Below are 15,373 nucleotides of genomic sequence, written 5' to 3' on the forward strand. Positions count from 1 at the left end.
GCAAGTTTACACCCTGAGCATGAGTTAAGAATGCCTGTGTCAAGATGATCCGTAAAGTGTTTTTATTCTTTATTAGGCAAGTAAAAAAAAAAAAAAAATTCAAATATTTCTTTTTTTTCCTCCCATTTTTTAAAGTTCCAGATATGTCCCCTCTAGTGATTTGCATACACCTGAGAATTCAACATCAAACGTAGAGACAAGTGTAAAAATTACTAGTTAATGAATGGTTGATATGATTGGTTGATAAATTGTGTTCTCTTGATTTAACCATAAATTATTTTTTTAATATTTACATGTTAAAGTATTGTACAGGCTTGTTGAGTGTTTGCACTGATGTCACTATTATGGTAGTTACCCAAATGTGCAGCCATAGTGGAGATACACAAATATAAACACATGACTGGATGGAGATAGAAGTGAGCGACAAAATGTGATTTTAAGATTTCTTATCTGATATGTTTTATTGCTTATTTTTCATGTGTTTGGCTTCTGTAGAGTATTTTTGTTGTTGTTTGTTTATCATTATCATCATTATTGTTATTATTATTTCTATATTTTAGCACTATTATTGTTATCGTCATTATTTTGTCTGAAACAAACTTTACTACTACTTCTACAAAAACTACTTTCTGCCAACACCTAATGAGCGGGAGAGACCCATACAAGGATTTAGCATCTTTATCATTATCTACCCAAAGACATGAAAACATAAGGGTTTGAAATTAACTTTTTTGCTCACCAGTGACTGTGGCTAGTGGTTTCCCAAAGTTACTAGCCACTCGGCATTTTCACAAGCCACAATTTTGTTCTTGGATAATTATGTGAATAAAGCCAATGATGACATGCTAAAGTTTACTTGAACTAAATTTACAACTTTTTTTAATGTAAATGACGCCTGAGCCCAGACTACATTAATGTTTAAAGCTACCGGTCATTATCAGGTATTCAGCCCCGAAAAGGCCACGTGGAAGGTTGTACTCCTTTCATATGAAAATATGCAGTCTATTGGGACAAGGTCATAAAAGGAGTAGTCTCAGATTGCATTTAATTAAAGTTGTGAAGATTGAAGATAAATAGTTATTTACAACCATCATTTTTCAGTGATAAACTATGTACCATACTTTCTGGGCTATAAGTCACTCCGTAGTACAATGATATGCTTTATGAAGGTGTATCAGTCAAAAAATGTGTTGTGATGAGAAAACAACAGATATATGTCGCACTGGACGACACGTTGCATTTATTTAGAATGACTTGGATTGTTAATAGTTTTTCTAGAGTGAACTTTATACACATGACTTTGACAGGTGTATATTAGGAGATTGAAATATTGTTTCTACATTTGCTCATACAGTGGGGAAAATAAGTATTGAATGCGTCAACTTTTAAAAAAAATTTTTTTATCACATTTAATTCCAAAGATACAATTCAAACAAAATTTCTACCAGACATTGGTATTAACTCAAATAATCCACACATGAAAATAAATCACAATGCTCAGGTCCATAAATAATGATGATGCGGAATTTAGTACACAAGAAAAAAGTGTGGAACACACTAACTGAGACTCATCTAATACTTAGTGGAGAAGCCTTTGTTTGCAATGACAGCTTCAAGAGCTTCTTGTATGTTTGAACTAATGGCCCACACTGCTCAGATGTGATTTTGGCCCATTCCTCTGCACAGATTGTCTTTAAATTCTGAATATTCTTTGGTGCCCTCTGGTCAACCCTTTTCTTCAGTTATTTCTACAAATGTTCAATTGGCTTTAAGTCAGGTGATTGACTAGTCCATTCTAACAGATTGATTTTCTTTTTAGGAAACCATTTGAGAGTCAACTTTGCCGTGTGCTTTGGTCGTTGTCTTGCTGGAAGGTCCAGCCACGTGTCATCTTCATCATCCTGGTGGATGGCAGCATCTTCATATCAAGAATTTCCCGACATATGGCTTCATTCATTGCTCCGTCAATTACATGAAGTTTGCAAATACCATGAGATGAGAAACAACTCCATGCCATGATGCTTTCATCTCCAAACTTCATTGTTGGTGTAGTGTTTTTTGGGTGATGTGCAGTGCCATTTGTCCTCCAAACATGGTATGTAGTATGACAGCCGAAAAGTTCAATTTTGGTCTCATCTGACCAGACAACATTCTCCCAGTATTCTACAGGCTTGTCAAGATGCTGTTTTGCAAACATTGAACGAGCTTCAACATGCCTTTTCTTGAGGAATGGAGTCTTGCGGTCTGAGCGTCCATAGGGACCATGGCGGTGGAGTGCATTGCCTATTGTTTTCTCTGTAACAATTGTACCTGCTGCCTCCAAGTCTTTCTGGAGCACTTTCAGGGTGGTCCTTGGCACATTGAGTACTCTTCTGACTATCTCTCTGACTCCCTGGTCAGAAGTCTTGCAAGGAGCTCCTGTGTGTGGCCTGTTAATAGTAAGGTGGTGCTTCTTCCACTTGTGAATAATGGCCCCAACGGTGCTGACTGGAATATTCAGGTGCTTTGATATAAGTCTGTAACCAGATCCATTCTGATGCTGAGCAACAATCAGGTTGAATGTCTTCAGAGAGCTTTTTGCCTTCACCCATGAGGTGTGTCGTATTTAACTGCTTGGTGAAAAAACAACCTTTTTTATAGGACCATCAATTTGCTGTAGCCCAGCTGATGTTGGTTTGCACTAATTGGAAGTTCAAGTAATAATTACTGACAGATTTCAGCCGGGATGGTGCATTTCCTTGCCAAAGTATTCAGCCTTTCCATGGTGTGTTCAATACTTTTTTCCTGTGTTATCGTACTTAATTCCACATAATCATTATTTATGGACCTAAACGTTGTCGTTTCTTTTCATGTGTGGATTATTTGAGTTAATACCAATGTAACGTACCACATAACGGCGTAGTGGCCTCTCTTACCACACTTACAGCGCACGCATTGTCTCTGCCGTGCTGCTTGCCACATTTTGAGCACTTTCCTTGGACTGTACTGCCCGCACCTGAGAACTGCTGCCTGGGAGATCAGTGGTGTCCTTGGCTGTCCCTTCTCTCCGCCTATTGGCCGCACCACGTAGTCCCTCTTATGTGTGCGCGTCACCTCACAACGCTGTGGCTCCGCTCTGCTCCGAGATCTGTCCTTTGATCTGTTTCGACTGCCTCGCTTGTCTGCACACGTTATCCAGGGTTAAATCTGACATCATTTACAACATCTTTCTCTAGGAAGCCTATCACTAGTCCATCCATCCATCCATCCATCCATCCATCCAGCCATTTTCTACCGCTTATCTGGGGTCGGGTCAGGGAGGCAGCAGCCGAAGCAGGGAAGCCCAGACTTCCCTTTCCCTAGCCACATCGTCCAGCTCTTCCCAGGGGATCCCGAGACGTTCCCAGGCCAGCCAAGAGATGTAGTCTCCCCAGGGTGTCCTGGGTCTGCCCCAGGGTCTCCTCCCGGTGGGACGTGCCCTGAACACCTCACCAGGGAGGTGTCCGGGAGGCATCCTCATCAGATGCCCGAGCCACCTCATCTGGTTCCTCTCACCCTATCTCTAAGGGAGAGCCCGGCCACCCTACAGAGGAAGCTCATTTCAGCCACTTGTACCCGCGATCTTGTTCTTTCGGTCCCTACCCAAAGCTCATGACTATAGGTGAGGGTGGGAACGAAGATCGACCAGTAAACAGAGAGCTTTGCCTTCCGGCTCAGCTCCCTCTTCACCACGACAGACCTGTGCAGAGTCTACATTACTGTAGACACTGCACTGATCCGCCTGTCGATCTCTCGCTCCATCCTTCCCTCACTCGTGAACAAGACCCTGAGATACTTAAACTCCTCTACTTGGGACAGGATCTCATCCCCGACCCGGAGAGGGTACTCCACCCTTTTCCAACTGAGCACTATGGACTCGAATTTGGAGGTGCTGATTCTCATCTCAGCCGCTTCACACTGGGCTGCAAACCGATCCAGAGAGAGTTGAAGGTCACGGCTTGATGAAGCCAACAGGACCACATCATCTGCAAAAAGCAGTGATCTGATCCTGAGGTCACCAAACTGGACCCCCTCAACACCCTGGCTGCGCCTGGAAATTCTGTCCATAAAAGTCATGAACAGAATGGGTGACAAAGGGCAGCCCTGGCGGAGTCCAACCCTCACTGGGAACGAGTCCGACTTACTGCCAGCAATGCGGACCAAGCTCTGGCACCGGTCGTACAGGGAACAGACGGCTGGTAACAAGCAGTCCGACACCCCATACTCCCCCCACAGGACTCCCCCGAGGGACACGGTCTAATGCCTTCTCCAAGTCCACAAAACACGTGGACAGGTTGGGCAAACTCCCATGCACCCTCGAGGACCCTGCTGAGGGTATAGAGCTGGTTCACAGTTCCATGGCCAGGACGAAAACCACATTGCTCCTCCTGAATCCGAGGTTCAACTATCCTACGGACCCTCCTCTCCAGTGCCCCCGAATAGACCCTTCCAGGGAGGCTGAGGAGTGTGATCCCCCTGTAGTTGGAACACACCCTCAGGTCCCCCTTCTTAAAAAGAGGGACCACCACCCTGATCTACCAATCCAGAGGCACTGCCCCCGATGTCCACGCGATGTTGCAAAGTCATGTCAGCCACAACAGACCCACAACATCCAGGGCCTTAAGGAACTCTGGGCGGATCTCATCCACGCCTGGGGCCCTGCCACCGAGGAGCTTTTTAACTACCTCCACTGAGATGGAAGAGCCCACCCCTACATTCCCAAGTCCTGCTTCCTCCAACGAAGGTGTGCCGGTGGGATTGAGAAGGTCTTCGAAGTATTCCTTCCACTGATCCACAACATCCTGAGTCGAGGTCAGCAGCACACCGTCCCCACTTAGCACAGTGTTTACAGTGCACTGCTTCCCCCTTCTGAGATGCCGGATGGTGGTCCAGAACCTCTTCGAAGCCATCCGGAAGTCATCAAGTCCATCACAAGTCTGTCCCTTATATTCTCGTTTTTTACGGCCCCAAAATCACATTTCTCGGCCAGTTCGTGCAGACAGCATATGTATTCCTCCACACTTTCTCCATGTTTCTGTGCTCGCTGGTGAAACCTTGCTCTCTCGTGGATAACGTTCACTTTAGGCACAAAATAGTGGTCCAATTTATCCATTACAGCTCCATACTTTTCCGCATCTGCAGAATTATCGTAGACGAAAGTCTTAACTATTTGTTCAACCTCACCTCCAAGGGAATACAATAGAATAGAGACCTGCACGTCTTCATCCTCTTTGCTGAGCTTGGTAGCTTATCTGTACCTGCAGAACCTCTGGTTCCATTCAGGCCTCAGCTCCGGATGGGTGAAGTCAAAGTTGTCTGGCGGTGGGAACTTTGCCATGGTTGACTTCTGACACCATGTAATGTTCAATAAACAGTCCAGGTGTCCAAGTTTAGGAACTTCAATAAGTGAATTCAGTCAGGAACATAAACAGGAGCTTCCCTCCTTTGCTGCTGTAAACAATACTGCTCCGCATGCTTGTACTATGGCTCTCATAGCCTAGAATCAAAGATCACTGCGCAGCCTTCACTAGTACCTACTACGGGACATTACAACAGAGGCTCCTCAAAATGTGGCAGATGAATCGGTCCTCTGTTTCGAATTCTGCGAAGGATGGATCCTTCATAGCCTCACATATCCCAAGATTCATGGACAAAAAATATGTTAGAGATGGAGCCAACCGTCCAGCAGAACAACTGTTTCAAATTTAAGGAGTTTGAATGTTTTAAAAGCTTCCAAATTTATGTTTGGAGTCATTAAAGAAAATTATATATATGGGGCATTCTACTGAAAGGGTCCAAATTGCTGTCCCCTGACATTAAAAAAAAAAAGCAGACAAAAATGTGTTAAGTCATATATGGTTGCAAAAGTCTTTTTGTAAACTGTTTACACAAAAACATTAAAATGAGATAGAGATAAGCTATATATATATATGCCCAGACCTCTGAAATTTACTTTGTGTAAACAACAGCAAAAACATTTTTTAGATTTTTTTTTTTAAAAAGTGTGGTTAAACAGATATTTGTGATTAAGTCTAAAATGAGTTGAAAGATTTCGATCTATTGTGGGAATAAAATTTAAATTACTTTTGATATGCTGAAAAATAGTGTCCCCAGATTTTATGTCACAGCTGAAACACAACAGTTTGAATTCATTGGTTGAGTCTGGATTATAGCCACACCCCTAAATCTTTGAGAGGGGGGAGCACTATTCGTGATGCAACTATACATAGTGCACAGTTTTTGGTTTCATTTTACAATGCACCAAATATTTACAGCTTAAAATGTTTTGGGCCAAAGTTGTGCCTCCATTATTTTTTCATTATCACATTAAAAAATATCAGAAATGCTGCTACAAGCTGCATCAAAAGTCGAATGAGCTGTTATCTCAATTGTCTTAGTTTTTATTTACTCACGGCAACATGCTAATTCCTCCACTCGGTTAGCTCTGTAAAGAAAGAAAGAAAACAATAACAAAGCATGAAAATGGGTTCACTGCCATGAACCCAACTTCAGCCTGCGCTGACAATCCTTCTATTACAAAATAGATAAAACATGACCGGACAGACTTTTACTTCATCAAAAAAAACGATTTACAGCCTGGTTTAAAAATCCGCTTAAGTCTGAAATGCTAATTTTGCTATCATCTCACTAGGGATGGGTACCTTTCACATTCGAAACGAAACGGTACCAATGCCTGGTACCTGGCAGTTGCTACCGGTACTTAATGGTACCAATTTTCGGTACTTTTTATGTGTTTATGTGGTAAAAAAATATCAATTTGTTTAATAATAAGATACATATATTTTTTCTATTTCACATATTTATTTTTCAATATATAACCTTGCAATGCTGTGTTCATGTCCAGCATGGAAAATCACCGACTCTTTCTGTCCCTCACAGTCACAAGGATGAATTAAGGTACCTTAACATGGTACCTTTTGATTTTATATGAATTGGTACCCAGTATTTTTGACAGAATTTGGTCAGTACCTATAAAAGAACCTAATTTGGTTCCCATCCTTATGGCACACGCTTAACTTTACTTTTATCTTTTTTTTTTAGAATATATTAGGATATTTATATGTCCAATCAGAGACACATCTCAGTTCACTTGACTAATTGGTGACCTACAACTTATGGAAAAAGAAGCTCACACTAACATCATATCCAATATGGCTCCCTCCAAAGATTGGCTTTATTTCTCTACATAAGGAACAGGAGAGTAATGTCGTTGAGACTACATCCATATTTTATACAGTCTATGGTCAAGACTTTGGATAACCTGAGTTATTATCAGTAAAATATGAACTGCTAACAAAATCAAAACCAAACGGGTATCATTAAAAAAAGTAAATGTTTGCAAGGTGTTTATTGAACAAAAAGGGGGAAGAAGAAGAAAAGTAACAGCTTGAAATACTTTAACAGTCATATATATGTCATATGTATTACTCTTGGCCTTGTGTCATAAAGCAGCCAGGGAGTCAACCACTTTGAAGGGGTGTAGATTGATTCCCATGTAGAAGCCACAATCCTCATTACCTGCTCACTCTTCAAAGTCAGCACACTGTGTCTGCTTTCCTGAGCACTTGAGAAAAAACTTACCAAGTACAACTTGCAAAGTTTTGAAAAGGCAGTCGATACTTCCACTATTACAGCAATGAACAACTTCAACTCTACATTCGTCTTTGCTGAAGAGGTTCCACTGCCAGACAGCCCAGAACCAGGAGTCCTGTCTCATACTCCACCACTGGATGATGAACTGGACAATCCTAAAGAGAGGCCTTACCCTGACATGGCAAGGATTGGGTTTCAGTTTCTGGAGGATGATATAACAGCAACATCCTCCAAGACTCGCAAACCAATGCCATGGGAGGTCCCACTTCTAGAGAGCCCAGAGCCAGGGATCCTGTCTCGCAGTCCACCACCAGACACGATCTGGTTTCTCGCTGAGACTGAAGAAGTGTCCTTGTTGCTGGCTCAGCAGCAGTTAAACCAACGGGCCTTTAAGGCTCCACTTCCTCCAAGCCCTAATGAGCTGGAAATCAAAGATTATAAAGAGGTGCTGTACCCTGATATGGCAGGGTTTGGGTTTCCTTCTCTGGAGGATGAAGATGATCCAGCTCTAGATGATGAAGTGGCAGCATTGTTCCCCAAGGCTCACAAACCAAATGCCTTGGGAGGTCCCACTACCTCTGAGCCCATGCATGTTTCCTGCTCCAGAAGGAGAAAAGGTTCCTGGTCTAATACCACTAGATGTCCTGGCAGAAATTCCTTTACCAGCAAGTCCAACACCTGCTGAGACCATGGTGGACTCTGGACTGGATTCAAATATGTACCCTGACTTTAAGATCCTTGGGTTCCCATGTCTGGACAACTATGATGATTCAGCTGTGGATAATGAAAAGGCAGCGGTGTTCTCCAAGGCTCAAAATGTGAAGCCTTGGGGGGTCCCCCTGCCTCTAAGTCCATGCATGTCTCCAGCTCCAGAGGGAGAAATCTGTGGTCTGCTGCCAGTTGACATAATGGTAAGTATTCCTTCACCAGCAAGTCCAACACCATCTGACACCACAATAGACTAGTGTCGTCACAATACCAAAATTATGATACGATAGATACCTGCCTAAAAACTTTCAAAACCAATACTCAATCGATACCATGGCAAAACCTTAAAACATCAGATAATGAATAGAATAAGCAGTTTGAAGGAAAGGCTTCCTCAAGTGAGTTTTCTTACATCTGTTTGTGTGTCTGTGGGGCTAAGGGAGATTTTTCAATTGTACATACATAAATACATAAAAATGTACCTGTGTTATTTAAGCTCTAACAGGTATGCAACACTTCAGTGTCTCCTACAGGTTTCTTAAAGTTAAAGTTAGAAAACTACTTGTCACTTATTTAAACTGTGTCAACACCACACAGCTCTGTGAATCAGGGCTGTGTGTGCTCCATGCAGCTCATGTGTTAACAATGCTGATTATTTGTCATTTCAACTACAAGTGGTGAACTAGTTTGCTGTCACAAAGCAATTGACACTCGTTTGACTTTTGTGTTTTGTGAGTTTGACTCTGTCACACTTGCTCTTGAAGGAGGTGAAGATGCTGAACAGTGAAGCACCTTATTGTAGTGTTTCCTCCGTGTGTGTCGGTAAAAAGCCTTATAGACGGGCTTTGATACATCCAGTAGCTTACAAAGCAGCCCCAAATATCAGCTTTGTAATTTGATCAATGCCAAATTACGCTCCATGCACCGGCTTTTTCAACAAGCTGCGGCCGGTTCACAGGAGCGCTGGAACTTGAAGCTAATGTCTGTAACTCTGTCCATACGTTTACATACAGCTTAAGAAATCAAACTGTGAGTTAGTCAGCACGAGATCAGATTATTAAGATGCACGTCAACAACTTTGTCGGACTGAAAACGGCCGAGAGAGGACCCAGCTCGGTGGCTGCCGACTCACAATTGCCTTAATCAAAATGTCTCTGATTTAGACTAAAAAAAATGCCTTGGGGTATCGATACTTGAAACACGTGGTATCGTTAACTTTTTGGAAACAGGGGGTATCGGTACTTTTTCAGTATCTGTATATATCTTGCAACCCAACAATGGACTTTGATTCTGATTTAATGGTGTGCTGTGGTTAACAAAACATCAGGTTCCCAAATCTGGATGACCAGGATGACCAAGCTGTGGATAATGAAAAGGCAGCAGTGTTATCCAGGGCTGAAGATATAAAGCCTTGGGAGGTCCCCGTGCCTCCAGGTTTATTCATGTCTCCTGCTCCAGAGGGAGAAGTCTCTGGACTGCTGCCAGCTGACATAATGGTAAATATTCCTTCACCAGTTAGGGGCCGTTTACATGACAACGGTTTTAGGGTGAAACGCAAAAGTTTTGTTGCGTTTCAGCCTTGCGTTTACATGGAAATGGCGTTTCAGCTGACCTTAAATGCAAACTACTAGCGCAACTGTGCTGTCAAAGAAGAGTCAAGTTACATTTGTTTGTACACTGATTTTATTTTAAAAAACAACAGATCTTCAAGCCACCTGGCAATTCACCTCCTGTATAGCTCGTCATATTTCATTCAGCTTGACACAGACCCTCTCAGGCTTCCGGAAAAGATAGACATCTTGCGGATTCTTTCCGTTGTGCTGTACGGCTTCCACAACTGGACTCACACTGCGCGGGGCTAATGTGAGCCTACAACAACGCGGAAGCCGCACCAGACCTGCACCGGATTCAGTGTGAGCCTGGGGTTAGACGTGACTTTGGGTCTTTCTGCAGACAGCATTAAGCGATTCACAATGAACAGCAACTTTAAGCACTTCAACATAAGCTTCATTTTTACAAACTGGATGTTGCCCCTTGATGGGCAGTGAATTAATTGATAAATCAAATACATTTTGATACCTCAGCTATTTAACTTTTTTAACACAAATAAAGTTATATGCTCTCATTGCCACTGAAAATAATCCACAAAAAGATCTTGAAAAGAGAGGTCTCGCAGGAAACTAGTTTTGTGACTAGCACTAGCAAAACACAGGGACGAGAAGCCAGATGAGGATGCAAAAGAGGTTTATTGTACTACGGAAATCCTGATTGGTGAGTCCAGGGTTAGATAGTCCAGAAAAAGTGAGTCCACGTAGAGGAAAGTGATTGCCCAGAATGTAATTCAATCCAGTGATGCTGAAGAGAGTCCAAAATCCAGAGCTGCTGAGAAGGGTTTGACAGACAGGGATTCCAGAGCAGGACTGTGGGCAGAGGAGAACAGGAATTAACACAGGTTTAGTAAAGGCACAGAAGAATTCTCAAAGAAAGGCTGGCGCTAAACTAACTCTGAAGCTAAGGCTGTATTCAGACCTGAAAAGTCCTTTGGTCCACTTGTTTGGTCCGGACCAAAAGCGGACTTTATTTTTTTGTTTAGTGCGGTTCGTATTCAGATTGTACTTTTTGCAAGTGGACTATATTCTATAAACACATCCACGTGTGTGACGATCGGTGCTCTCATTGGACAGCACTGACAAAGGCGGCACACAGAATACAGACTTGGAAATGGAGGTAAACATGTGTGTTTGTGCTCTTATTAGAGCTGCAAAATCATTTTCAGTTTCAAGAGCAGCTCCTTCAAAGCAGGCTTAACAACACTGTTTCAAATTTTGGAACAGGGAAGACGAATGCAGCAGCAAGGAGACGCTATGCTCTGCGTGTCCTGACCCACAACATGGTAGCAACAGCGTGGCTAAACAGAAGATGGAGGATCAGGGCCCTGTTCTACGAAGCAAGTTCAGCCTAGCGAGATAGCCTTGGAGCTACCTCGCTGAACTGAGCGCGGTAGCCGGCGATCTCGCTACACGGTTTTACGACGCTGGTTATCAACCTCATAAGTGGATCCAGCTTGGCAATGAGCGCGTGCACGCATATAAGGCAGAGCCCACTGCATCTGACCAATCGCGAACATGGAGCAGTCTGGAGCATTAGAGCAGGCCGGAGAGAGAAGGACCGCATACTACAACAAGTTATTCGCTCTCTCACCAGTCGAGGCCGGCACCGTCAAACTGCTGCCACCCCAAACTTACAGGCTGACTTATCCAGAGGTAGGCTACCAGCTAAAAGGAATTCATATGGTTGCAGGAACAGTGACAGATTAACGTCAGCCTTTTCTTGTCCCCCCTTTTCAGGTTGATGAGGAGACAATCTCTGTCAGCTCAGCAAGGCCACAAATGGTACACCACAGTGAATAATAAGACCCAATGTATATTCCCACAGGCATGACCTTGAAGTCAAATATGTAAGTGACCTATAGTTAATGCAAATACAAAATAAAACAGAGGTTAAACTCCAATTATTTTATTATTTAACCTTAACACACTTAGGGTGTAACCACACTGAAGAAAATGCCAAAAGTGTCACTCAGTACTCAGGACCACGTGTTGCTTCAGATTGCCTAATTTTCTTCACATGCCATGATGTGCAGGATGAGGAGATCCTCTGCCCCCCCCCCCCCCCCCCCCCCCCCCCCCCCCCCCCAGGCCAAGGAGAGCATGGGAGGTATTGACGTAACCTGGATGTTGAGCTTTGATCACTGACAATGTGTGAATGTAAAAGGATTTCAACAGCATTATTTGTCCCCAGCCTGGAACAGACAACGTCAGGGCACTTTACAAAAGACACCTCCAGCTTGACATCGAATTGAAGCAGCTCCTAATCAAGAAGACCAAGCTCGAGTTGGAGAAACTGCTTGACGAAAAGAGGGTACTGTTTAATGTTTTTGTTGGAGAGCTGCCATATCACAACTTGAAAAGTACTCTAACTGAAAATGTTCTCTCCATTCCAGGAACGAGACAGGAGGAGTCAGGACCAAGGGTCAACATGAAAAAAAAAGACATTCTTAGGGAATTTGGAATAATAAAAAAAATTTAACAACTCAAAATCTGTCTCCTCTCTTTCTAAATCTAAATTTTCAAATCATGTAAAAAATTGCTCTGTTATGGCCTGCCGCACAACCCTGCCAGTAGGATGATCCAGGGTGATGGGACCAGTGACATTGGGGGGGAGTGGGTCAGCAGGCGGGACCCTCTCTTTCCGAATGGTGGCTATGCTGTGAAGAACCACACATGCGGCAACAATCCTGCAAGCCCGGTGTGGGGTCACCCTTAGGTTCCGCATGCAGGTAAAGCGGGCCTTCAGGATCTCGAAGGTCATCTCTATCCTGACCCTGGTGCGGGAGAGAGCCACATTAAATTGTGTTTGTGGCCCTGCACAAGGGTCAGGATAGGGGTCATGAGGTAGGGCAGGCAGGGATAGCCTCTGTCCCCAACCAGCACTCCACGGACAAGCCCTGTGAATGAAGGGAGATATCATGGTCAATGTCATAGGTAGTGTGAACATCAAAACACGATGTGCATAGTGCAAGGGCCTTACCCTGCTCCAATGTTTGAGATAGCATCGACTCCCGGAAGATCCGAGAGTCATGAACAGAGCCGGGCCACTTGGCATCCAGGCTGGTGATGATGCTGTTTTGATCACAGGTCATCTGCAACAGCAAAAAAAAAAAAACCCAACAACATAATATGACAGCAGCAGATGAAAGGCAGGGATGCACTTTTACCTTCCATTGATTAAACTCCACACTCTGTCCTGTGAGTAGTGATCCAAAGGACATTACAGTGATTGATGTCCATGCAGTTGCTTAGCTGGTGTGACTGAACAATGAGTCTTAACTCTATGATGCCAGACATACTATATTTAAATAAATGACAAAAATGTTATGTGTATCATCCATTGCCAAAAACACCTAGGGTGGCATCAGGTAAATTCGGCCATTTAAGCTTTAAATGTCCCACCCCCTCTGATTTTAAGAGCCAATGACAGCAAAGGGTTTAAAATGGTTGACACAACTGTAATTGACAAGGAACACTGGATTTGATTGGTCTGTAGTTGTTACTGTTTTACCTGAACTCTGCCAGTGTAAAAAAGTTGGCACAGCTGACCTATCATTCATCATATGAATTTCCCTTCGTGGATTAATAAAGTATTTTATCTATCTATCTATCTATCTATCTATCTATCTATCTATCTATCTATCTATCTATCTATCTATCTATCAAGACCTGTAGGGCCTAAAAATTATATTTACTAAATAATTCAAACACAAATGTTAAGAAAACAACCATTATTAGCCATAAAACCACATTTGAACAGAATATGTTGTTTTTTCTAAGTGCCTGAAGCTATTTACCAAAAAGTGTTCCAATTTAGCTGATATATCAAATACAATTACAAAATTAAGTTTAAAGTTTCATGGAATATTGAATCATCATCGATTAAATTACAAAGTTAAATAAACCTTTCAGATCCCTTCATTTAATACAACAGTGTACATGCCACAATTTATACATGAAAGGACCATTGTTAAGTGCTTTGAGTGGGCAGAGTGTGGTTGGAAAAGCAATACATGCCTGTGATCCATTATTTTTAAAACTGACTCTGATGAGGCAACATGTGAAATGTGTGCTCGCCCTGTTTTACACTGTTTCCATAAAATGGGTCTGTCATGACACAGCGTGCGCTGAAAGATTTATATTTTTCCCTGTAATACATTATTTGGCCTATTTGATTTATAGTTGATCAGACTTACCTGCAATGCTGTAAAAGCCTTCTTTGATTTCCTGGATGGGCAAGTGGCCTGGGAATGCCACAAACCCATCCAGGAGCTCGGTTAGGGCTGCGGACACTCTCCGGACCGCGCCACACACCATAGCTTTGCTGAGGCTTTCAGCGTCACCAACAGTATACAGAAATGTACCCGACGCATAAAAGCAAAGGGCGATACGCACACTCTGCGGGACCGTTAATGCACAGCTTCTACGAGTGTCGCGAGCCACGTACAGCTCTAAAAGCTGGCAGATGTATACCAACCCCTCCCTGGAAAACGGTAACTTTCATAACGGTGGTCATCTGAAAAAGAGAGTGGGTCGGTGCGGTCCCTGAAAACTCTCGCGGGCCGGTGTGCTCCTCGGATAATGCGAGCGCCAATGTCCAAAATGGCTTGTCCGTTCTTAGAGGATCCCTCTAAGAACGGACAAGCCATTTTTTCATGAGGGCTCATTGGTTATTGGGCGGGGTTTTTATAGTCTGCAAGATCAATCTGGAACCTAACCTGCCCCGGAGCAGGTTAGCCGTTCAGCGTACGTTGCCATGGAGACTCGCCTCGCTGAGGAGTGTTCCTGTGTCGTAGAACAGGGAATCTGAAACCTATCCTCAAAGCTACCTCGCTAGGCAGTAATCCTGCTTCGTAGAACAGGGCCCTGGTATGAACCAAAGACGGTTAGGTTACGGTGGCTTCATAGGTCCAAAAGGCGCCCTGTAGTTCAGTGTTTCCCAACCCTGGTCCTGGAGGACCCCTGCCCTGCATGTTTTTTATGTTCCTGATTCCAACACACCTGATTCAAATGATCAGCTCGTCATCAAGCTCTGCTCGAGCCTGATAACGAGCCATTCATTTGAATCAGGTGTGCTGGAGTGGGGTAACATCCAAAAGATGCAGGGCAGGGGTCCTCCAGGACCAGGGTTGGGAAACACTCCTGTAGTTAGTTCGGGTGGACCTTGGTTTGTATTCAGACCTGCACCGGAGAACCACTAACCACACCAGAGTTCGTTTGGAAGTGGACTGAGACCACCTCAAAAAGTGGGTCTCGATCCGGTTGTGTGGTCCGCAGCAGGGTTCGTTTGTGTCTATTCACACCTTCATGAAAAGTCCTCACCAGCGTGGGAAACTTACCCTGGTCCGTTTAAAGTGGACCAAACAGTCCAGGTCTGAATACATCCTAAGTCTCTGGCAGCTTGGTGGATTCGGAGCCCAGTA

The sequence above is a fragment of the Halichoeres trimaculatus genome, unplaced genomic scaffold (genome assembly GCF_033239565.1).
Source record: "Halichoeres trimaculatus isolate MK-OKI-2021-1 unplaced genomic scaffold, fHalTri1.1 fHalTri1_scaffold_3, whole genome shotgun sequence".
Lineage (NCBI taxonomy): Eukaryota > Metazoa > Chordata > Actinopteri > Labriformes > Labridae > Halichoeres > Halichoeres trimaculatus.